The sequence below is a fragment of the Dama dama genome, chromosome 11, assembly GCF_033118175.1.
Source record: "Dama dama isolate Ldn47 chromosome 11, ASM3311817v1, whole genome shotgun sequence".
Lineage (NCBI taxonomy): Eukaryota > Metazoa > Chordata > Mammalia > Artiodactyla > Cervidae > Dama > Dama dama.
The window spans coordinates 5,384,486-5,408,514 of NC_083691.1; the positions used below are offsets into that span (position 1 = coordinate 5,384,486).

Genomic DNA, 24,029 nt, shown 5'->3' on the forward strand with positions numbered 1-24,029 from the left:
CTCCTGTAGGCCTACACACACACACACACACACACATTAAGTGAGGGGCAGCCTCCTGTAGGCCTACACACACACACACATTAAGTGAGGGGCAGCCTCCTGTAGGCCTACACACACACACACACATTAAGTGAGGGGCAGCCTCCTGTAGGCCTACACACACACACACACACACACACACGACATTAAGTGAGGGGCAGCCTCCTGTAGGCCTACACACACACACACACACACACGACATTAAGTGAGGGGCAGCCTCCTGTAGGCCTACACACACACGACATTAAGTGAGAGGGACAGCCTGCTTTAGGTCTACATACACACACACACACACACACACACACACCTTTTAAGTGAGAGGGGCAGCCTGCTGCAGGTCTACACACACAGGGGAATGGATAATGTGCATAATTTTTCTTCCCTGCTAGCAATCACAAAAAAAAACTTCAAACAATGGTCTCCTTTCAGAGAGACTGGGGAAGAACCCTTATGTTTTCCTTTTCTTTTTTTTTTTATGTTTTTCAATATAGATTAAATTTTCCTAAGTACTTTCTAAAACAAGTCAACTGGGACTATCTGGGCCAAGGTTAAGATTAAGACCTATTTTTGTTTTCTTCTTCCCTACACATGCATATTTTAAAAAAACCTTATAAATATAATTTTTAAAACATTAACAGTATGATAGATCTGTATATATTAGTCTGGGGGGAAAAAAGCTCATGATTAAGTTTGAAAATGAAGAAAAGAACAGCATGAGGCCATCTTTGCTCTTTAGTGTGAGAAGGATAAACACACCAAACCATAAATGACGCCTATTGCCTTGGAAGCTGAAGAGAAGAGCATTCATTTTTCTACACATACTTGCTTTTTTTTTTACCCCCAGTAAGTATATTTTTGCAATTAATTTTATATCAGAAAGAATTCCACTTTATGCTTCAGGGCAGTGTTCCACTCTCCCCAACTATTTCTGAACACTCAGCTCATTCAGTCCCATGGACAGGTTGGCCCTCCCAGACCAGCCTGTGTGTTCTGTACACCCTGGAACAGAGCAGTTCTTTAAGCTCTGAACTGGATGTAAACAACACCTGCCAAAAAAAGCTCTAAAGAAACAAAGGAACCGTGGAGAGAGTGCTGGAGGTGACCTCCTTTTTCCAGTCGGTGTGGCAGTGAGATCCACCCCCAATTCCACACAGATATGAGCTAGAAGCACATTGGGAAAATCAACTCAAGGCCTGAAGCTGAAGTCCTACCTGCCCCCCACCCCCACCCAGAGCACTCTCACCACATCCACATTTGAAGGGCCTAGCACTCTGGAAAGCAAGCTGACTCACTAGCTTTCTTCTGCAGCCCGGGCATTTCAACTTAGAAACACATTTTTAATACTCCGGGCTCCCTATTTTCAAGAGGTGCTTACTTCAAGTCGGCTACGTTCTCCAGAAGGCCGTCCCTGACTGCCTGAACCCAAGCCGAGCGGGGCTCAACTTCTCACCCTACGTGTAGGGATGGAGAGCAGTCTGTGAGAGACACAGAGCGCCGGCAGGCAGGCGGGAGGCAAAGAATCCGCTTCATGTGACACGCATTCCACTGGGGCGTAAGGGCGAGCCAAAAAACAAAAAAATGTTGGCCGGTTCCCAGGCAGTCCAGCGGTTAGGACTTTGCACTACCACCGCAGGGAACCTGGGATGGATCCCTAGTGGGGAAACTAAGATCGTGCATGCAGGGCAGCACAGAAACAAACACACAACAACAACAAAACCCAAAGTATTTCTAAGTTGTAGGCCATCTACAGACAAAGGGATAAGCAAAATGCGGTTGCTGTGTGTATAATATAGACTGCTGCTGCCGCTTAGGCGCCTCAGTCGTGTTCAACTCTGTGTGAGCCTGCCAGGCTCCTCTGTTCATGGGATTCTCCAGGCACTCGGACTGGAGTGGGTTGCCATGCCATGCCCTCCTCCAGGGGATCTTCCCGACCCAGGGATCAAACCCAGGTCCCCTGCATTGCAGGCAGATTCTTTTACAGCTGAGCCACCAGGGAAGCCTTGTAAGAGACTGTTCAGCCTTAAAAAGGAACAGAATTCAGACACATGCCACAACAACACAGATAGATGAACCTTGAAAAACTGTGCTAAGTAAAAGAAACCATTCACCAAAGGACAAATATTGGATAATCCCACTTATCTGAGGGACCCAGACTAATCAAACTCATAGAGACAGAATGTAAAATGGAAGTTGCCAGGGCCTGAGGCAGGGGGAATGGCTGCAGGGGGCGGGGGGGGCGGGGGGGGGGATTAATCAGTGCAGAGTTTCAATGTGCGAAGAGGGGAGAGAGGATCAAGTTCTGGAGACAGACAGTGGTTGCACAACACTGGGCAAGTACTTAATGCCACTAGACTGTACACTTAAAAATGGTTAAAATGGTAAATCTTACATCATTTTTATTCCACAATAATTTTGTAAAAACAAACAAACCAAAAAACCCTGTATTTAAAGCTGTGAAAAGAAAAGCAAGAGGAAAAAAGCAAACAGAAGATGTAGGGGCTAAGGAAGAATCAAGGAGGGTGATGATGGAGATGGCTGAGTGGCTTGGAAGGCCTCTCTAAGGAGATGCCGTCTCCCCTCACTGGACACGCGCTCCTGAGGAACATAAGCGGGGCATCCACATCTCAGTCCCAGAACAGTAGATGTCTAACTAGAGACCTTTGTCCACACCCAAGCCAGGAAACAGAGTAAGACCCCAACTTCGCTCATCAAAGGGCTTCGCCAGGACTGAGACCCCCAGAATTCAGTGGTCCAAGAAGGAAGCCACCCTGTGACCGAGGCTGGACACAGAGGGGGCCGAGGGCTGCAGGAGACACTGGTGCTGAGCCAAAGCGGGCGCCTGCACACCCTCCAGCCGGGAATTCTGCCCACAGGAGACAGCAATGCTGGCCCAAGGCTTTGTAAGCAAGGGTGCTCCCTGCAGTCTTGTTTGGAAGAACAAAAAGTGGGTAACAACTATCTAATCATGGAGGATTAAGTAAATCATGACATATCCATGTAACAGCAATTACACAATTATTAAAAAATCATGTTTTCAAAAAAAAATAATGAAAAATCATGTTTTCAATAACTCTGAGAAATATACTATAACATTAAGAGGATCTATAATCCTTGACGAGTGTATATAGCAGTATTTTCTAATTCTGAAAAAACATATAATCAAAGGAAATACACGAGTCTTAACGCAGTTATCTCTGGATGGTGAAGTTACAGGTGATTTGTGTTTTTATTTTTGTCTTTATTCTGTTCAGTATTTTGCAGTCCCCCCCACCCCTCAGGGAAAAGGTTGCTTTTGAGGGGAAAGCACTTAAAGGGCCTTGCACCATGCCTGGCCAAAGTCCGGCAGTGACTCCTAAAAGCAACACATGCTGTCTCCGCATTAGCACAGGGAGGAAAAGGCTGGCAGCTTTCTTGAAAGGAGGAAGGATACAGAGCAGAGCTACAAAACCAGCTGCAGAGGTGGGAGCGGAAGCAAGTCACCTGGGAGAATGTGAGGGACTGCCAGCAACTCAAGATAGACCCTCTCTGCCCACAGACCCTCCCCACCTGCACAGCTTCACAAGCCAACACCCTAACAGGAGCAACCCACACCTGAGCTCAGGCCACACAGAAAACCACCACCAAAAAAAAATCAAGCACAGCTAAGAACAAGCCCAACCAAGGCTTTTGGCTCAACTGAGGAAGGCAAGCCTCCCTCCCATAGCAGAGTCCCACGTCCCACCCACAGAGGCACGGCGACATCACCTACAGTAAAGCCCAGGTCCTCCTGTTCCCAGGGGAAGATGCCAGTCCAAATGGCACCTTAGTCACCCAAAAGCCTGTCTAAACAATTTTATTCCATCAGAAAGCTCACCATCTCCCACCTCTCTCTCATCTCCAGCACCACAGGCCATGCCTTTTCTTTTTTTGTTTTACTTTATTTTTTGGTTGTGCCACAAGGCACGTGGGATCTTAGTTCCCTGACCAGGAATCAAACCTGCACCCCCTCTGCTGGAAGCACAGAGTCTTCTAGTGGTCTTAACCACTAGACCACCAGAGAAGTCCTTACTTTTCTTTTTTTAATTGAAATATAGTTGATTTACAATACATTTAAGGTGTACAGTAAAATGATCTAGTTACATATATTTTTTTCAGATTCTTTTCCCTTACACACTATTACAAGATACTCAATATAGTCCTGTGATATACCTCGTTGCCTTTTTTTTTTCACTGAATTTTATAATTGATTTACAATACTGAGTTTCAGGTGTACAGGAAAACGACTCACTTATATGTACATATATTTTCCAAATTATGCCTTTATTTCTTTGTTCAAAGGACAAATCCAAGGTTCCCAAGTCTGTACAAGCCCCAGAAAAAAATCTTAAGAAAGAAATCAAGCTATGATTGGAAAAGAAGTCAGTCTAGTTTGCCCTGACTAAAATACAAAATTCAGGACACAAACCCCAACATCTCTCTGTTAGAAATTTTCTTTTTCACACTGAAATGCACTGCTTTAAAATCTAGTGTAGACAGGCCCTATTTAACACCTGCCCACCCATAGCAAGATACACACCTTTGACAAAAGAGAAGCCTCATTATCAAATTTAGAAATACATGTACTGGCCCAACTGGCCTATTCTGGTTTGAAATAGAAACAAATATAGAAATGAGCAATCTTAAAGCGGTAGAATAATGAGACATACAACCAGCATACAGCCATTAGCAACATGAGTCAGTACTTTGTGCAATGCAAAAAAAAAAAAAAAAAAGCACAATAAAATAATCCTTCAGGGAAAAAAAAAAAAAACAAAAAAACTGAAATTTAAAAGGGATTGGGGGATGAGCTAACCAAAAGGCATAACAAAAATCCCTGGGCCAGGCTCCAGGCAACTAGACCGGGCAGGAACTAGTTCTGACTTGCCATTCCTGAAATTCCTCTCTCCCAAGGTTTTCTGGCTCTTCCTTCCCCAGACTCTCTTTTTACCCATTTGGGCTTAAAGAAGACTGGAGAGGACCCAGAATGTTTAAGGAGAGACAAGCACCCACAACTGGATGAAACAAACCCCTCCACCGTGCACACAGCATTAGGGATCCAGTCAGAGCTGAAATTCACAGGTAAATAAAAAGGTTGTGGAAGGGGCAGTGAATTCATCATATCACCACCCAGCTAACCTCCACAGTGCTGGGCCAGACTGAAATCAGACGGAAAGGACGGGCCAAGAGGCAGGAAGCACGGAAAATTGAAAGGATGACTTGACCCACTAGAACGTCTCAGTCACACAGCCAGGAGGCCAGAAGGTTCCAAGGAGGTTTAAAAAAAAAAAAAAAACCACACACACACAGAGAACAAAACAAAACCAAGGTGGCTGTGGGAATGCCAAAATGAACTGAAACAAACTCCCCACTGACTGCAGAACCACCTTATGTTCAAGCAGAGTCTCCAGGGCCCTTTACAAACAAGTTATAGGTTTGGTCCAGAGGTAACTTGGGTCTCAGCCCTTACCCATGGCCAAGACTGGGGTCAGTCTCCCTGAACTAGCCTCAGTCCTTCTACGGTCTCCCATAAACAGCACAAACCTCAGACTTGGCTGAGTAGCCTAGCTCTTTTGGCCTTTCTGGTGCTACCAGGCAAAATCAAAACATAGGCTGCGGACAGAATTCGGGGTGGTTCCATCCACCAAAATGACAGGAGCAAAATATTAGGAATTAGAAAGACACCAGAAAACCAGGTAACCAATAAAAACATACATACACACATTTTCATCACCTTCCCATGGATGGAAGTGCTTTGCTGCAAATAGTACGTGAGGCTCCCAAGAGCCCCAACAGATACCCAAGGCAAGGCATAATTATTCCCATTTTACAGATGTAGGAGCTGAGGCTGACTTGCGTAAGCTAACCCAAAGAGGACCAGAATCCAGGCTCCAAGGGACACATGTGCCCAAGCAAACGTTAATTTGCCATTCCCGAAGGAAAGCAGTTACCCTCAAGAGGCAGGACTCCCTGGGCCTCTGCTTGTTGTCCTCAGCCTTGAGCATCTCCTGTTTTCTGCTGTGCCTTAAACCCAGTTGCGGTAACAGCCTCAGAAAGGGCAGGCACCCCGATCCCAGGGCAGAAACCCACCACCACACAGCCCAATCGATGGAGTTCCTGAGGGCTCCAAAGCCTGCTCTTCTCCAGCCTGCTCTCCCCACTGAGCCCCAGCGCTGGACAAGCAAGAGCCCAGTGATGTTCTGTGTCCTGCAGTCCTCCTCCCTGGCCATGCCTCAGCCCAGCACCTGTGGCATCTGCCTGACCACTCAGCACAAAGAGTGGCACCACCAGTGGCTCAGCTTCCATCCTAGGACTTGATGGCAGGTGTACAAACAGCCACAGGAGAAAACACCATTAGGCACCAACTGTGTGCCAGGCCTTGTGAGGGAGAGGATGCAATGTCCCTACGTGGGTCAACGAAGGCTCAGGGAATCTGAGCTGTTTCACACAAGCAGGGCTTGCACCTCAAAGTCAGGGCCTCCCCAGGCCACCTAACACCCCAGCACTGCGCAAACAGGGCTAGATGGCTGCAAGTGGATTCCGAGAAACCATGCTGAGACTTCAAACGGACGGTTACAGGAACCAAACTGGATGATGGACAAAGCCACTTAAAATGCACACAAAACCTTACAGGAAAACAACAATCTCAGGGACAATTGAACAATCCTTGAACCAAAGCCTTCTGAAGGTTTCTCTCGGGCAGCCATGTAGCAAATGACACACTCCGAAGAGCTCCCAGCCCCCCTTCCCCCTCTTCCTTCAAGCGACCATTCCGCTGAAAAACACCTCCTCGGCTCGCCTCAAGGTGGGCTTGGACCTCCCACAGTATTTCGAAAGAGGGAGAAAACGGTAAAAACAAACAAAAAACGCCTTCCAATTTCACGAACGCAAATCCACTCTTCAGAGGCCCGCGATTTCAACAGTAATGGGTTTTACTTGGGGGGGCGGGGAGGAAGAGAGGGGGAAAAAAAAAAACCCATCTGGCAGGCCCTGAGCGGAGAGACATCCTGTTTATTATTAAACGTTTTCAGCAACAGAGCATTAAGTGTTTTGAAAATAATGCTCTTGTTCCCGCACTCAAAGCGCGGCCGTCTGGACGGCTGTGAGCCCCCAGCCTCTCGCACCCAGGCAGGCAACCCTGATCACCAACTTCGAGGACACCCGGCGGGGGGCGAGGGACTCCGCCCCCTGGGCCCCGAGGGTCGGCCCCGGGCCCCGGCCCTGCATCCCGCGGCCGCTCTCAGGAGGAAGCAAGATGGGGAACCGGGCGGCAGGAAACCGGCCCAGACTCCTCGGGCCGCCGAGACACCCGCTGCCGCCGGAATCTGGGCCGGAAAGGCGACTCCCCGGGCGCTCCGCGGCCCCTCCCCCGGAGGCCCCCCGGCCCCGGGGGCGCCCCGACACCGCCGCGCGCCCGAGCCCAGGCCGCTCGAGGCCGCTACAACAATGGGGAGAGGGCCGCCCGCCGCACCCTCCGCCCCACGGTCGCCCCCAGCCCGGCCCCACGGGCCGACGGCGGCGGCGCGGGGCGGGCCGAGCCCCCGCGCTCGCGGACAAAGGTCGGCTGGGCCCGAGCGCCGCTGTCAGTCAGCCGCCGCCGAGAGACAAAAGCCGGCCCGGGCCGCGCCGCCTCCATCTTTTAGCGCCGCGCCCGCCGCCGCCGCCGCCGCCCCGGCCCCGCGCCGCCCCCAGCCGTCCCGCGCCCCGGGCCCACCTGGTCTAGTTCCGCGGGCGCGACTGGGCCGGGCGATGGCGGTCGGGCGGCGGTCAGGCGGCGGGATGGCGGCGGATTGCGAGGCGGCGGCGCGACTGCTCGCTCGCTCGCTCCCTCCCGGGCTCGCTCGTCGCTCGCTCGCTCGCTCGCTGGAGCCTCGGAGCCTGTGTCTCGCCGCTCGCCTCCCTCCAGCTCTCGGCTCCCCGCCCCCCCGCCTGCCGCCGCCCCCGCCTCCGCCCGCCTCCTCCTCACGCCGCCGCCGCCGCCGCCGCCGCCTCAGCCCGCAGCCGCGCCTCAGCCCGCGAAGCACCTCAGCCCGCACAGCGCCCCCTGCCGCGCCGCCGGGGACCCGCGGTCGCCTCCCGCCTCCGGGCCCGAAGAGGGGGTGCTGGGGCCCCGGGAGAGGGGGATCGAGCTCGCGTGAGGGGCCCTGGGAAGGGGCTGCAGGGCCTAGGAGACGAAGCCGGGAGTAGGGGGCCTGGGAGAGCGGGAATCTGGGACTGGGGGCCCCCCGAAGAGGCCGGGGGAGCGAGGGGGGAGGGGTGCCTGAGGGGCGGGGCTGAGGGAAAGGGAAGGAGGCCCTGAGGCGGGGTTGGGTCGGGAGGCGGGCAGAGCGGGCCGGAAGAGGTGGGGGCTGGGCTGGAGAGGGCCAGGGGCGGGCGAGGCCCTGGCGCAAGGCGGCTTGGGAAGTGGGGGGGCGCGCGGGGGGCGCGCGGGGGGCGATGAGAGCCCGGATCCCCGCTCCCCCCGCTTCCAGCCGCGGAACTGCGGCGCCCGCCGCCAGACTGGGAGACCGACTGTTGTTACAACACGTTATTTCACAGAAGCCCGGAAGGGGAACCGCAGGCATCATACATTGTTAATTCAAAAGCAAGGTTGTCGCCCAGTCTAGATACTTTATTACATTTTCGTAAAACGGACAATAATAAACCCAATCTCTAGAGAGAGAGTGTGTGTGTGTGTAATAAACCCAGCCTCTGGAGTGTGTGTGTGTGTGTGTGTGTGTGTGTGTGTGTGTGTGTGTGTGTGTGTGTGTGTGTGTGTGTGTGTGTGAAGGCCAAACAAAAGGTCAGGGAGAAGGCACGCTGCCCCGGTCAGAGGGGCTCTGCTCTGCGATCTGAGGACTCAGGGGGCATTCTCGCTTTTTATTCTGGATACTTGGGCACTTAGGAAAGCAAGCGATTTGAAAGAGCAAAGACAAAGAAATGTATCTGGAGCCGGGAATCCAAATCGTCTCTGGCACTTGTCCATACACACCGTCAGCAGCGACAGGTAGCGGCCAGCCGCGGGGGAGTGATTGGTCTCCTTTCATCCCAACTGCGGGGCGGATATTGATTGTCCCAATTCACAGGTGAGACATGGAGACTCAGAGGTGAAGGAACTTGTCCAAGGCCACACAGCCAGACCTGGGAGGAAAGTTAACCCGCTTCAGCCTAACCCGGATCAGGGTGAAGTTTATGCTTAGCAATGAGCACCGCAGTGCCTGGCACACAGTAGGCGCTCCCGTGAATATTGGTTGCTTTGTGGAATGGAGATGAGTGAGTGTGTGGCCCTTGACTTTGTTGGCTGGGAGGTAAGGGACTCTGGAACTCTTTAAGAATCAGGAGGTTATCTCTTTTATTATCTGGAGAGAGAGGACCAAAAAAAAATGAAAAGTTTGGAGGGTTTTGAGTACCCTGGAAAACAGGTGAGGAAATACTACAGATGGCAGGCAGGGAGAAAGTCAAGTGGACAAGTGAAAGGAGAGTGACGCCCTCTGGGGACAGCAAAGGCTGCTAAGTCCCTGGGAGTTGAAATGGCGTGCTTCACTTGCACCAGGAAACCTGGCTTTTGTCCCAGACTCAGGAAATCATTTTCATCCTGCACTTCTGGGTGACAACAGCCACAATGCTAGGTACTGTTTATTGAGCACTTTTCCAGGCTGGTCAGGCTGCTAAGCACTTTACAAGAGATAACTCAATACGTGAGAGACAGTTATTATTCCCACTTGATGGATAAGGAAATTGAGGTCATGGGTGGTGGAGCAAGGATTTGACCCCAGCTGTGCTGGTCTTTGGGGAAAACAAGGCTAAGATGCTGGGGCAGGGAGAGGGGCTGTTATCCTTGGTCTTACACTGTCATTTAGGGCTGGTACCTAGGGTTTCTCCAGGATCCTGAAAGTGTCCATCAAGCTCTCCCAGAACTGAAGACCTAGAGAGGACAGAGGTAAGAAAGAGGGATCAGAGTATGAGGACTGGACCAGGGCTGGCCTTTGGGGTTATTTATCCCCAAGAGACTGCAGGCAGTGTAGAGGGGAACATTCAAGGAGCCAGTTTCATTTTGTTAAAGTTACTAAGACGGCAACAGAGGATGAGATGGTTGGATGACATCACCGATTCAATGGACATGAACTTGGGCAAATTCCAGGAGATGGTGAGGGACAGGCAAGCCTGATGTGCTGCAGTCCATGGGGTCGAGAAGAGTCAGACATGACTTGGCAACTGAATGACGACTATAAAGTTAACAGCAGCAGTCAGAGCTGGAACGTTGAAAGGAAGTGTGAACTGAGTGGACCAAGCAAGGCAAAGCTGGGGAGAGCTGGTGTGAAGCAATGGACAAGAGTTAGTTCAGTTTTTTGTTTTGTTTTGTTTTGTTTTGTTGTCATTCAGTCGCTAAGCTGTGTCCTACTGTTTGCAACCCCATGGATTGCAGCATGCCATGCTTCCCTGTCCTTCACTGTCTCCCAGAGTTTGCTCAAACTCATGTCTATTGAGTCAGTAATGCCCTCCAACCATCTCATCCTCTCACCCCCTTCTCCTCTTGCCCTCAATCTCTCCCAGCATCAGGGTCTTTTCCAATGAGTTGGCTCTTTGCATCAGGTGCCAAAGTATTGGAGCTTCAGCAACAGTCCTTCCGATGAACGTTCAAGGTTGATTGCCTTTAGAATTGACTGGTTTGATCTCCTTGCTGTCCAAGGGACTCTCAAGAGTCTTCAGCTCCACAGTTCAAAAACATCAATTCTTTGGCACTCAGCCTTCTTTGTGGTCCAACTCTCACATCCATACATGACTAGTGGAAAAATCATAGCTTGTTCAGTTTAGGGTTTTTTCTTCTTCTTCTTTTAAATATTCAGAAACTATGCTTATGAGTGGAGAAATCTCTTTGAACCTGCAAACTGAGTCAGAGGGAGGATTACATCTATTTCTCACAGCCAATTGCAGATTTTATGAATCCATAATTTTATTTGTCCCAAAATGTGTTCAATGTTTTTGGTTACATTGAAATTTAATATTTTTGTATAACACATACATATGTTTCTTTATTCATGATTTTCTTTTCTGAAACCACACTATGGATAAACATTGATTTTCTTTGCATTAATTTCACATGGACATGGAAAGCCCATCATTGGTCATATTCAGGTCTTTTTTTTTTTTCTTTTTACTCCTTTGGAAAGTTGCCTCCCTTTATGTTCCCTCTTCTTCCTCTCTCTCTTTTTTTCCCTCTACTTTCTTCTTCTTTAACCCCCAGTGGCACACTCCCACCTTCCCTCTATCACAGTCCCAGTCTTCTTGGTGATCCTCATCTTTGTACATGTCTGTGGCCCCTACAAGACTAGGAGCTCCTCCAAACAGACTCACTGAATTGTTCATTTTTTAAAGTCCCCTAGCCCACAATCTGTATCATGTCATAGGTGCTTAATGAGAGATGTTTGAATGAAAGAAGAAAAAAAAATGAAGGGACAGAGAATCTTGAGAGTCAGAATTTGACCTTTACTGGTGCCCTGTAGTCCCGGCCTCAAAAGGAAGCCAGAAAAGCTGCCCCTCATCACTCCACTGCCTGGAGAGTCTAAGACTTTGCCAGGTTTCTTTCATGCCTCCATCAGGAGTCTTCACCATTGGGACTCTCCTGGTGGTCCAGTGGCTAAGACTTTATGCTCCCAATGCAGGGGGCCTGGATTCCATCCCTGGTCAGGGAACTAGATCCCACATGCTGCACCTACAAGTTCACATGCTGCAACTAAGACCCAAACCAGACACACACACAAAAAGAAGAGTCACTATTTATTGAGTACTCTGGGGTAAGGAAATGAAAACACAGATTCAGTGAGTTGCTCGAGTTTCTGTGGGGAGCTAGTGACAGCCTTGAGTAGAAAGGAGAACACACACATGTTGAGGACTTGTTGTCACCACTCCCACTTTCTGTATATCACAGCCTCTTCACCATGATTCTGTGATTTAGGGTCTATCATCAATCCCATTTTACAGATCAATCTATTGAGGCTACTTGACCTTCATCCACCACTACTGCCTGGCTGTGAGATGGACAGGAGAACCTCTCTCACCCTCCAGATCTCAGTAAGCTCTGGCAAATCAATGTCCCACTGAAGGGAAGGGAAGTGGAGGACCACTAGACTCAGAACACAAACAGGAAGCCAGCCTTGAAGCATTGACCCAGGCATGGAGCCCAAGGGCAGCTCTGGAAGCCTCTCCTAGTGGCCCCATCTGGCTTCAAAGCCAAGCCTCCTTTCAGCCACTCGGAGCCTGAGTCTTGTTCACGGCATGGCCACGCACACAACCCACAGATTCCAGAAAGTACAGAGGCCCAGTCAGCTCACCTGAACACACCTCTTCAGTACATGTCCAAGCTCAACCCTGAAGCAGGCACTGAGTCTTTGCCCTTCCCCTGGGCTTGCCCCCAGCGTGGAGCCATAGTTTGAAAAGAGTGCAGGATTCAAAGTCAGACACCTCTGAGTTAGATTCTGTCTCTGTTCTCATTTACTGTGTGTCTTTAGACAAGTGACTCTGATTCACTGAATCTCTGAAAACTGGGGAGGAGGATTGTCGTGAGAATTGAATGAGGTGATGCGCACTTAGAACCTCAGATAGGCAGATTACATCACCCTTGTGGCAGAAAGTGAAGAAGAACTGAAGAGCCTCTTGATGAAAGTGAAAGAGGAGAGTGAAAAAGTTGGCTTAAACTCAACATTCAGAAAACCAAGATCATGGCATCCAGTCCCATCACTTCATGGCAAATAGATGGGGAAACAGTGGAAACAGTGGCAGACTTTTTGTCTGAGCTCCAAAATCACTGCAGATGGTGACTGCAGCCATGAAATTAAAAGATGCTTACTCCTTGGAAGAAAAGTTATGACCAACCTGGACAGCATATTAAAAAGCAAAGACATTACTTAGACAACAAAGGTCCATCCAGTCAAGGCTATGGTTTTTCCAGTAGTCATGTATGGATGTGAGAGTTGGACTGCAAAGAAAGCTGAGCACAGAAGAATTGATGCTTTTGAATTGTGGTGTTGGAGAAGACTCTTGAGAGTCCCTTGGACCGCAAGGAGATCCAACCAGTCCATCCTAAGGGAGATCAGTCCTGAATATACATTGGAAAGACTGATATTGATATTGAAGCTGAAACTCCCTCCAATACTTTGGCCACCTGAGGTGAAGAACTGACTCATTTGAAAAGACCCTGATGCTGGGAAAGATTGAAGGCGGGAGGAGAAGGGGACTACAGAGGATAAGATGGTTGGATGGCATCACCGACTCAATGGACATGAGTTTGAGTAAACTCTGGGAGTTGGTGATGGACAGGGAGGCCTGGGATGTTGCAGTCCATGGGGCCGCAAAGGGTTGGACACGAATGAGTGACTGAACTGAACTGGACGGGTCTTCCACTCCACCTGGTACTGACTGGGGTCACTGAGGCCCACTGCACTGCCTCTTCTTCCACGAGGTTTCTCATGCTCCAGGGTTTTCCCTGTGGCCCCTCTCTCCAGAAACACAATCTGGGCTTCCTTAGAGCTGACAGCTGAGTTCCAAAGGAGTGAAAGTGGAAGCTGACAGCCCTCTGACAAGAGCGTTCTGTCAGTGAGTCAGCTCTCAGGACCTCCTGTCTTCCCTTACCCCGTGTCTTAGCCAAACCTCCACTCACTCTGTCTAGTGAAGACATTCCATCCGACTGAAAAAATGTGTGTGTGTGTGTGTGTGTGTGAGTCACTCAGTCATGTCCAACTCTTTGTGACCCCATGGACTGTAGCCCGTTAGGCTCCTCTGTCCATGGCGTTTCCCAGGCAAGAATACCAGAGTGGGTTGCCATTTCATTCTCCAGGGGATCTTCCCGACCCAGGTATCGAACCCAAGTCTCCTGCATTGCAGGTGGATTCTTTACCATCTGAGCCACCAGGGAAGCCAAAAAATATTTACTGAGATCCATCATAGCAAGTCAGTCAGAGTGCTGAGAAATGGCAGGTGAGAAATAACTTATCTCTTCATTCAAGAAACTTTCAAGAGGAATTAAAAAAAAAACTCAACAAAAATAAAAACTTGATTCATCAAGCTCTCACTACCTCCAGGTGCTACTGAGTTCAAGCTTGTATTGCTTGTGGCAAGACAGCCCAATAAATCAAGACATGAGTTGTTGGGGCAAGGAATGGCGATTATTCAGAAAGCTGGCTGACTGAGAAGATGATAGACTCGTGTTCCAAAGAGCCATCTTGCCTGAGTTAGAATCCAGACCTCTTTTATACTAAAAAGAAGGAGTAGTAAAGTCAAATATTTCCTGGTTCCAGTCGATCTCCAGAGGGTTTGTGTTCATTTCTCCCTTCCTGCAGTCATTTACTGGGTGGGCCTGGTCAGGAAGTTTCCTGGTGAGCTAAACAAAGGTATTTTAGCTTAATGCTCATTACCTGAGAGGCAAGGTTCTCAGAGATGGGCCATTATGTATCATTGAAGCTTACAGGCAACATCCCTTTAGTGATTAACGTGTAATAGAATACAAAGGCTCTCCCCTACTACACAGGCATGGGCCTGAGCTGGGTCTGAATCATCCAGGCCTGATTCTGACCTGGTAGCACACTCTCCTGCAGAAGGCAATGGCACCCCACTCCACTACTCTTGCCTGGAAAATCCCATGGACGGAGGAGCCTGGTAGGCTGCAGTCCATGGGATCGCCAAGAGTCGGATAGGACTGAGCGACTTCACTTTCACTTTTCACTTTCATGCATTGGAGAAGAAAATGACAACCCACTCCAGTGTTCTTGCCTGGAGAATCCCAGGGACGGCGGAGCCTGGTGGGCTGCCGTCTGTGGGGTCACACAGAGTCCGACACGACTGAAGTGACTTAGCAGCAGCAGCAGCTCACTCCCCTGGCTCAGAACTGCAGTAACTTGCAGTACAATCTAGGAATGTGAGCCTACAGCTTGTGCAGTGATCCCACACGCCAGGGATTCCTGGATGGGCCTGCTGTCATATTCTCTGCACCTGTTCTCCAAAAGGCAACTGAACCAATGACAGAGAGCCTGAGTCCCAATTATGGTTCAGAAAATGTGGTCATCTTAACTGAAGGGAAAAAAGACCATAGTCCAGGGAGAAATTGTTTCCAGCCGGGGAGGCTGGGGGAGCCTTCCTGGAGCAGGTGCTTTTGACACCAGGCTTTGAAGGAAGGGTGGAGTTTAATCAGAGGAGACTGGGGAAGAACATTCCAGATGGAAGGACCAGCTTGAATGAAGGGCCAGAGATGGGAGCATCTGGGCCCCAGAAGGGGACCATGGGCTGGCTGCCGGCCATTGGAAAAGTGGCCACATCCCAGGAAATGTGCCCTCTGGCAGGAATGGGAGCCTTGGGAGAAAAATATGACGCTTGGGTCTGAACAGGCAGCCTGGGCCCCGCACAGACTTGGCATTCACATCTGGGTCTCAGTACCTGAGACAGATGGGCTTAAACGCGAGGTCTGCTCTGAGAGGCTTATGACAAAGGGAGTTCAGGGCTGGAGTGCTGTCAGTTTCTCAACATCACACCTGAGTCTTACGAATTTGCCCTCCATTTCCCATCAAGGAGAGAGACCCAGGAGAGGGAAGGAGCCAAGACTGGGGAAGAAAAGATGTGTGAAGACGAGACTTAAAACCTGGCAAGTTTGGGACTTCCCTGGTGGTCCAGTGGCTAAGACTCCAAGCTTGCAGTGCAGGGGACCTGGTCGGTGAACTATATCCCACATGTCACAATTAAGACCTGGTGCAGCCAAATAAACACACACACACATATATATATATATATATATATATATATATATATATATATATATATATATTTTTTTTTTTTAAACTTGGCAACTTCGGCTGACAGAAGAAAGTGAAAAATTTGAGGGATAGGGCTTCCCTGGTGGCTCAGTCCTCCTGCCAATGCAGGAGACTCAGGTTCAATCTCTGGGTCGGGAAGATCCCCTGGAGAAGGAAATGGCAACCCACTCCCTTATTCTTGCCTGGGAAATCTGATGGACAGAGGTCTAACAGGCTACAGTCCATGGGGTTGCAAAGAATTGGACACAATTTAGTGACTGATCAGGAGGAGGGAAAGGAAAGAAGAAATTCACTAAGGAGGCTGCTAAATGAAGATGGGATGGCAAGTACCAAAAAGGCAAGTACCAATGGCAGCATTCCTGAATTTTGGTCCTCTTTCCCAATGAGAATCTTCCCACTTTTGAATCTTCCTCTGCATGGAGCCTGAGAAGCCATACCAACAGATGGAGTTGACATGTGACCTGGAGGTGAGACTAATGGAAGAATAAAGGAAGGTCATTGGCAGGAGAATTTAGGAATCAGGTCTTGCCCTCTGTGGCAGGATTCCAGAAATGTGGTACTGGAGAAATAATAGATCTCAAAATCTAATTTTCTGACACAAAAGGGAGAAGACAACCCAAATTGAGAAAAAAGAATATTTGCTAACCATGTATCTGAAAAGGGTCTGATATCCATAATATCTAAAGAACACATCTCAATAACAAAAAGACAAACAACTCCATGAAAATGTGGGCAAAGGACTTGAATAGACATTTCTCCCAAGAAGGTATACAAATGGCCAACAAACATATGAAAAAAGGCTCAACATCATTAGCCACCAGGGAAATGCAAATTAAAAGAACAGTGAGATACAGCTTCATACCCCCCTGGGATGCCTGTATGGAAGATAACAAGTGTTGGTGTGGATGGGAATGTATTGGAACACTCATATATAGCTGCTTGGAATGTAAAATGATGTACCTGCTCAGTAAAACAGGATGGAGGGTCCTCAAAACATTAAACATAGAATTATCACATAACCCAGCAATTCTACACCTAGGTGTTTACCGAAAAGAGTTGAAAACAGAGGTTCAAACAAAAGCTTATACAGGACTGTTCATAGCAGCATTATTCACAGTAGTCAAAAGGTAGAAACAACCCAGTGTCCATTAACAGCTGAGTAGATAAAATGTGGTAGACTCGTGTTCTCAGCCGCTCAATCGTGTTCAGTGCTCTTTGGCCCCAGGGACTGCAGCCCGCCCGGCTCCTCTGTCCATGGAATTCTCCAGGGAAGAATACTGGAGTGGGTTGCCACTTCCTACTCCAGGGAATCTTCCTGACCCAGGGATGGAACCCGCGTGTCTTGCATCTCCTGCATTGGCAGGTGAATTCTTTACCACTAGTGCAGTGAAATATTATTTATTTGACTATTAAAAGGAAAGAAGTACTGTTAAGTGCTATAACATGGATGAACTTTGGAAACATTACACAAAGAGAAAGAAGCCAGATACAAACGGCCATATGTTACATAATTCCATTTATGCGACATACCCCAGATAGGCAAATCCATAGAGACAGAAAACAGATTAGGGTTGCCAGGGGCTGGCAAGAGTGGGGATGGGGAGTGACTATTTAATGGGTGTGGGATTTCCTTTTGGGGATGATGAAACTAGATAGAGGTGAAGGTTGCACAACGTTGCAAGTGTACAAAATGTACACATGTTAAAGTAGTTAAAATGTTAAACTTCATGGTATGTACATTTTACCACAATAAAAATATTCTCATTTGAAATGGCATTTTGCTGGGATCTTGGTCAGTTACGTTACTGCCATCTGTTCACATGCATGTATTTATTGTTTTAATTTTAAAGAACTATCTATTTATTTATTTGGCTGCTCCGGGTCTTTTATTTAGTTGCAGCACATGGGATCTTTTATATATGTTGGGGCATGCAGGATCTTTAGTCACAGCATGAGCCATTTAGTTGTGGCATGTGGGATCTAGTTCCCAGATCAGGGGTCTAGTTCCTGGACCAGGGATGGAACCTGGGCCTCCTGCATTGGGAGCACAGATCTCAGTCACTGGACTGCCAGGAAAGTCCCTCGGGTATCATCTAGGTTTCCAACCTTCCTGGTTATATTTAAATCTTAAGGGAAATACACACTTTATTTCTAAACGGCTTATTCATCTGAGTCCAAGGGAAAACGGGGTTTGTGGACTCAGGGACACTTTCTCCTATGGCATCTGAGGAGTCTCCTGGGTCCCCATTAGGAGTAGATGGCCTAATGATGACGAGGCTGGCAAGCTGAGGGCAGTCGAGGGGATGGCAGATCTGTTTCATAGCCCAGTCTGAATAGCCATGGTGGTCGTTTGTCTCTCAGGAAAATGGTGATCACTGAGAAAAGCAGCCAGTTCAGCTGGCAACTGAGTCACACAAGTGCCTTTCCTGGAGACGACCAGAGTTCTTTGGCCTGCCTCAGAGAAGTGCCTGTGTGTACTTCCCATTTTGTCAGACAAATACTAAAAAGGTATGTCCTTCAGAGTTGGGCTTAACTAAAATGATTTTTACTGCTTCATCAGTGTCATTCTAAAGTAAAAGTGGCCGTCCATTTTTTCCTCAAAGAGCATGGCAATGCAGAATGCAACGGCTAATAGTACCATTTGGAGCTACTGCTTTGATTCAAGCTAGGCAGCCAGCAATTTTACCCACCATAGTCACTGTCTACACAGTGAAAAAGCAAATAATGTCTTAGCATCATTATGAAAATGGTTTTGACTCTTCTAGGTCCTTGAGAGGTCTAGGGGACCCCCAGGGGTCTGTAGACCACAATTTGGAAACAATGTGTCTAAGTATGTTTCTCTTCTCATAATTTCAAAGCACAAAAAGAAACTCCCTGGCGATCTAGTGGTAAGGACTCTGCTTTGACTGCCAAGGGTGCTTTCAATCTCTGGTTGAGCAGCTAAGAGCCTACAAACTGGGCAGTCAAAAACAAGGACAAAAATAAAAGTAGGTGCTACCCTGGTGGTCCAGTGACTGAGACTCTGCTCTCAATGCAGGGGGCCCAGTTTCAATCCCTGTTGACAGAACTACATCACACATGCCCCAAAGAAGATATCCAAGGTCCCTTGTGTTGCAACTAAGACCAGGTGCAGCCAAATTAATAAATATTTTTTAAAACTTTAAAAAGCAGAACAGATAAAACTACCAGAAGTAGGCTCATGTAGAGTTACTTTTTGAGCACATGACTCATAATGCATGCGTGGGATCATACTAATAGGTGCTCAGTAAACATTTCTGGAATCTTGAGGAATGGCTGCCACCTACAGGGCTTACTACGTGCCAGGTGTTGTGCTAAACAGTCCACATATCTTGTCTCACTGAATCTGTCATCCCCATTTTACAGAGGAGAAAAGCAAGGCTCAGAGAGAGTAGGTAACTAGCCAATACAGCTAATGATGAGCAGACCCATGAGTCAAACCCAGTTTTGTCTGATTTCAAATCGTTATGCCATACTGAATTTGTTTGGCAGCAAAATCTTTGGTGTAGTATTAGATGAACAAAAAGAGAGGAAAATAATTAGAGGAAATTTTTGGAAATAAGTTTGAATAACTAGGCTGCCTGCATAAATATAATATTTACTTCCTAGTGAACACAGTGAGTGAAGACATGATGGTTCCATTTGCCTGGGCCAGTGGGTTAGCAGCTGATTGTGTAGCTGGTCTAAAGAGAGTATACTAAGAATGATGGGGAATTCGCTGGAGGTCTAGTGGTTAGGACTCAGGGCTTACATTGCCATGGCCTGGGTTCAGTCCCTGGTCAGGGAACTAAAATTCTGCAAGCAGTATGGTGCAGCCAAAAAAAAAGGATTGATGGGTGATAATCATGGCAGCAAGCCCCTTCTCACAAGGACTGGGTGTGGGTGTCCAGGAGTTTATCATTCCAGCAGAGGACTAGACAAAAACAATAGTCAGTTGGGGGAGGGTGGAAAGGACAGGCCGGTGGGGCCCAGCTACAGAATATGAAATGTAGCAAGATTCCACTACAGGGGCTCAGTTTCAATCCCCAATCTGGAAGTTAGGATCTTGCATGCCACAAGGCAAGACCAAAAGAAACAAAAATGAAATAGCAAGAATAATGTGATTGGGCTGCCCTGGGTTGGGTCACCACTGGTCAAGGGCCACACCTGCAAAAGTTCTTCTAGAGCGACTTGTTGTTCAGTCACTAAGTTGTGGCCGACTGCAGCACACCAAGCTTCCCTGTCCTTTACCATCTCCCAGAGCTTGCACAAACTCATGTCCATTGAGTCGATGATGTCATCCAGCCATCTCATCCTCTGATGCCCACTTCTCCTCCTGCCTTCAATCCTTCCCAGGATCTGGGTCTTTTTCAGTGAGTCAGTTCTTCCCATCAGATGGCCAAAGTATTGAGCTTCAGCTTCAGCATCAGTCCTTCCGATGAATATTCAGGATTGATTTCCTTTAGGATTGACTGGTTTGATCTCCTTGCTATCCAAGGGACTCTCAAGAGTCTCCTCCAGCACCACAGTTCAAAAGCATCTAGAGTGGCTAAGAATGGCTTTTCCCTGAGGAGCTTAGCTGAGTCACTCCTGAGGTTGTACCTATTCTTTGCAGGGGAGGAATTAACTGGTGAAACACCAGCTGATAGTCTTGTCAGGTGTTCATTAATGCAGGTCAACCTCCTTGGACTTCTGAAATATGATCTTATACTTCCTGACCTCTCCAGGCTCATCTCTCACCCCCTCACTTTCCAGGGTCATAGGTTTCGCCAGTCGACTTGGTACCATATGTTCGCTTTGCCTGGAATAAACTGTCCCTGGACCCACACAACCTCCTTAGCCTAGTGGAATCCTACTCAACCCTCAGCGCTCAGGCTGGACATCATCTCCTGTTTTTTTTTTTTTTTTTTAATGTTCCTTGGTTTAGTGTTTTTTGATTAATTTTGTTTGTTTGTTTTGGCTGTGTGGCATGGCATGCAGGATCTTAGTTCCCCAAACAGGGATCAAACCTGTGCCCCCTGCAGTGAAAGTCTGGAGTCCTAACTACTGGGCCATGAGAGAATTCCCATGGACATCACCTCTTCTAAGAACACTTTCCTGTTGACACCCACCTCCAAATTCCCATAGCATCATATCTCTGTGGCTTGTTTGGCACTGGTCCCAGGATACCAAGGCTCACAAGACAGATATGATGCTGGCGGAGCTTATGGGCTAGTGTTTTACGTGGAAAATCCTGCTTGCTTGTCTTGCCTATTAGGCTATAAGATCCTATGACTGGGATGGTGTTTGCGTGTTCACTGCTACATCCCCAAATCTCACACAGTGCCTGGCACAGTGTAGGAAGGAGTTCAATAAATATTTGCTAAATAAATGAGCGAATGAAAAAGGGATCCACAGAGGGCATGGAGAAAAGGGAGCCCTCCTCCACTGTTGGCAGGAATATAAATTGGTACAGCCACCATAGAATAGAGTACGGAGGTTCTCTAAAAAACTAAAAACAGAGGTACTGCATGTGTGTGTGTGCGTGTGTGTATGTGTGTGTGTGTGCAGGTGCTTAGATGCTCAGTTGTGTCCAACTCTTCGTGACCCTTTGGACTGTAACCCACTAGACTCCTATGTCCATGTCCATGGGATTTCCCCAGGCAAAAATACCGGAGTGGGTTGCCATTTCCTCCTCCAAGAGATCTTCCCGATCCAGGAATCGAACCCATATCTCCCCTGTCTTCTACACTGCAGGTGGTTTCTTTACCTGCTGAGTCATGGAGGGGGCCCAAGAGCTACCATATGATCCATCAAGCCTACACCTGGGAATATATTCAGAGAAAACTGTAATTTGAAAAGATACATGCACCCCAATGGTCACAGCAGTCCTATTTATAATAGCAAAGACATGAAAGCAACCTAAGCGTCCATCAACAGATGAATGGATAAAGATGTGGTACATATATACAATGGAATATTACTCAGCCATAAACAAGGATGAAATGATGCCATTTGGATGGGCCTATCATGCAAAGAGTTGACTCATTGGAAAAGACCCTGATGCTGGGAGGGATTGGGGGCAGGAGGAGAAGGGGACGACAGAGGATGAGATGGCTGGATGGCATCACCAACTCGATAGGCATGAGTTTGAGTAAACTCCGGGAGCTTGTGATGGACAGGGAGGCCTGGCGTGCTGCGATTCATGGGGTCACAAAGAGTCGGAGACGACTGAGCGACTGAACTGAACTGAACTGAGAGATTCTCAAACTAAGTGAGGTAAGTCAGAAAAAGACAACTATCATATGATACCACATATGTGTGTGAATCTAAAACAATGATACACAAGAACTTATTTACAAAACAGACTTCAAACACAAACTTACAGTTTCCCAAAGGGAAGAGGGATAGATTAAAAATTTGGGATTAACATATATACAGACTGCTATATAAAAATAACCCATAGGGACCTATTGTATAGCACAGGGAACTCTATTCTGTATTCTTTAATAACCTAAATGGGAAAAGAATCTGAAAAAGAATAAAGACTTGCCTCATAGTCCAGTGGTTAAGAATCCATATTCCCAATGCAGGGGGCATGGGTTTGATTCCTGGTCATGGCACTAAGATATTGCAAGCCACACAACGTAGCCGAAAAAAAAAAGAATAGATGTATGTGTATGCATGCATGCATGAGCCAAGTTGCTTCAGTCATGTCCAACTCTCTTGAGACCCCATAGACTGTAGCCCACCAGGCTCCTCTGTACGTGAGTTTCTCCAGGCAAGAATACTAGAGTGGGTTGCCATGCTCTCTTCCAGGGGATCTTCCCAACCCATGGATCATATCTACATCTCATTATGTCCCTTGCCTTATTAGCAAGTGGGTTCTTTACCACTAGTGCCACCTAGGAAGACCATATATGTGTATACGTATAATTAAATCACTTTGCTGTACTCTAAAACCCAACATAACATTATAAATCAATTATACTCCAACATGCAATTAAAAATTTCAAAAAATAGGAACCCGTAAAAAGGAGAGGAAAGGAGCAAAACAGGTGAGCTAGGAATGTGATGATGTAGGGAACAACTTTTGCACCCACCTGTGGATAGTTACCCTTGCATCATTCCACAGGTGCCACTGGAGGATTTGGGCTCCGTGGGTGTGGGACCCAGAACTGGGAGGGAGGGTGCATAAAAGAAACAGCTCAAAGATGGGTTTACAGTCCTGCTGGCGGGGGGCGGGGGGGACAGCGTGCACACATTTAAAATGCCGTCACCAAACAGCATACTTTTGAAATGTAGAACAGATTCCATGCCAGCTGAAGTCAGGAGAGTTGAGATTTCAAAAAAGAAAAAAGTATGATAACAAGAGAAATGGCTATGTATTAGGTTGGCTCAAGGCTATGACAAACAACCCCAGCATTTTAGTGGTTCATTTCAATTCAAGTTTAATTTTTTATTTCTCCCATGTGGGTTTTCCTATTTCCTTCTGTTTCAAATGGAGCTTCGGGAATTCAGGAACCTTCCATCCTCTGGTTCTACCATCACTCCAGAGAAAGGCAGGCCTTGGAAGTGTGCATATTACTTCTGCCCACACTCCACTGACTAGAACTCAGTCTTGTTTCCCCGCCTACCAGCATGGGAGGTTGGGAAATATAGTCTAGTGGAGTGCCCTGGAGGAAAAGGAAGTGGGGATTGTTGAACACTTTAGTTTCTGCTACAACAAAAGTGATAGTTCTTTTTTTTTTTTTTAACTGAGAATCTACTAAATGTCAGGCACTGAGATAAATAAGTTATACTCATGTTGTCATTTTATCTGTACATCATCTCTCATTTGGTTGGATCCCTGGGTTGGGAAGATCCCCGGGAGGAGGGCCTGGCAACCCATTCCAGTATTCTTGCCTGGAGAATCCCCAGGGACAGAGTAGCCTAGGGGGGCTACAGTCCATGGGGTCACAAAGAGTCAGACACAACTGAGTGACTAAGCATAGCACACCTCTCATTTATGGAGGAGGAAACTGAGGCTCAGAAAGTTTAAGTACACTTTAGAAGGCAATCCTTGAGGAAATCAAAACTAAATATGCATTGGAAGGACTGATGCTGAAACTCCAATACTTTGACCACCTGATGCAAAGAGCCAACTCATTGTAAAAGATTCTGACGCCGGGAAAGATTTAGGGCAGGAAGAGAAGGGGCAACAGAGGATGAGATGGTTGG

At 47.8% G+C, this 24,029-nt stretch overlaps 1 protein-coding gene across 14 annotated transcripts in view; it reads right to left on the bottom strand.

Moving 5' to 3' along the window:
- The window catches only part of PRRC2B (proline rich coiled-coil 2B), an 84,949-nt gene extending 76,998 nt beyond the window's left edge, over positions 1-7,951 (bottom strand). For 10 of the 14 annotated variants that reach the window (XM_061154368.1, XM_061154376.1, XM_061154372.1 and 7 more), the window contains exon 1: positions 7,769-7,950. The gene's annotated coding sequence lies outside the window, so the exon portion shown is untranslated. Of the gene's footprint in view, positions 1-7,768 lie in introns of all 14 variants that reach the window. The other 4 variants (XM_061154371.1, XM_061154370.1, XM_061154379.1 and 1 more) reach the window with 3 other exon arrangements.
- Positions 7,952-24,029: the final 16,078 nt, after the last annotated feature.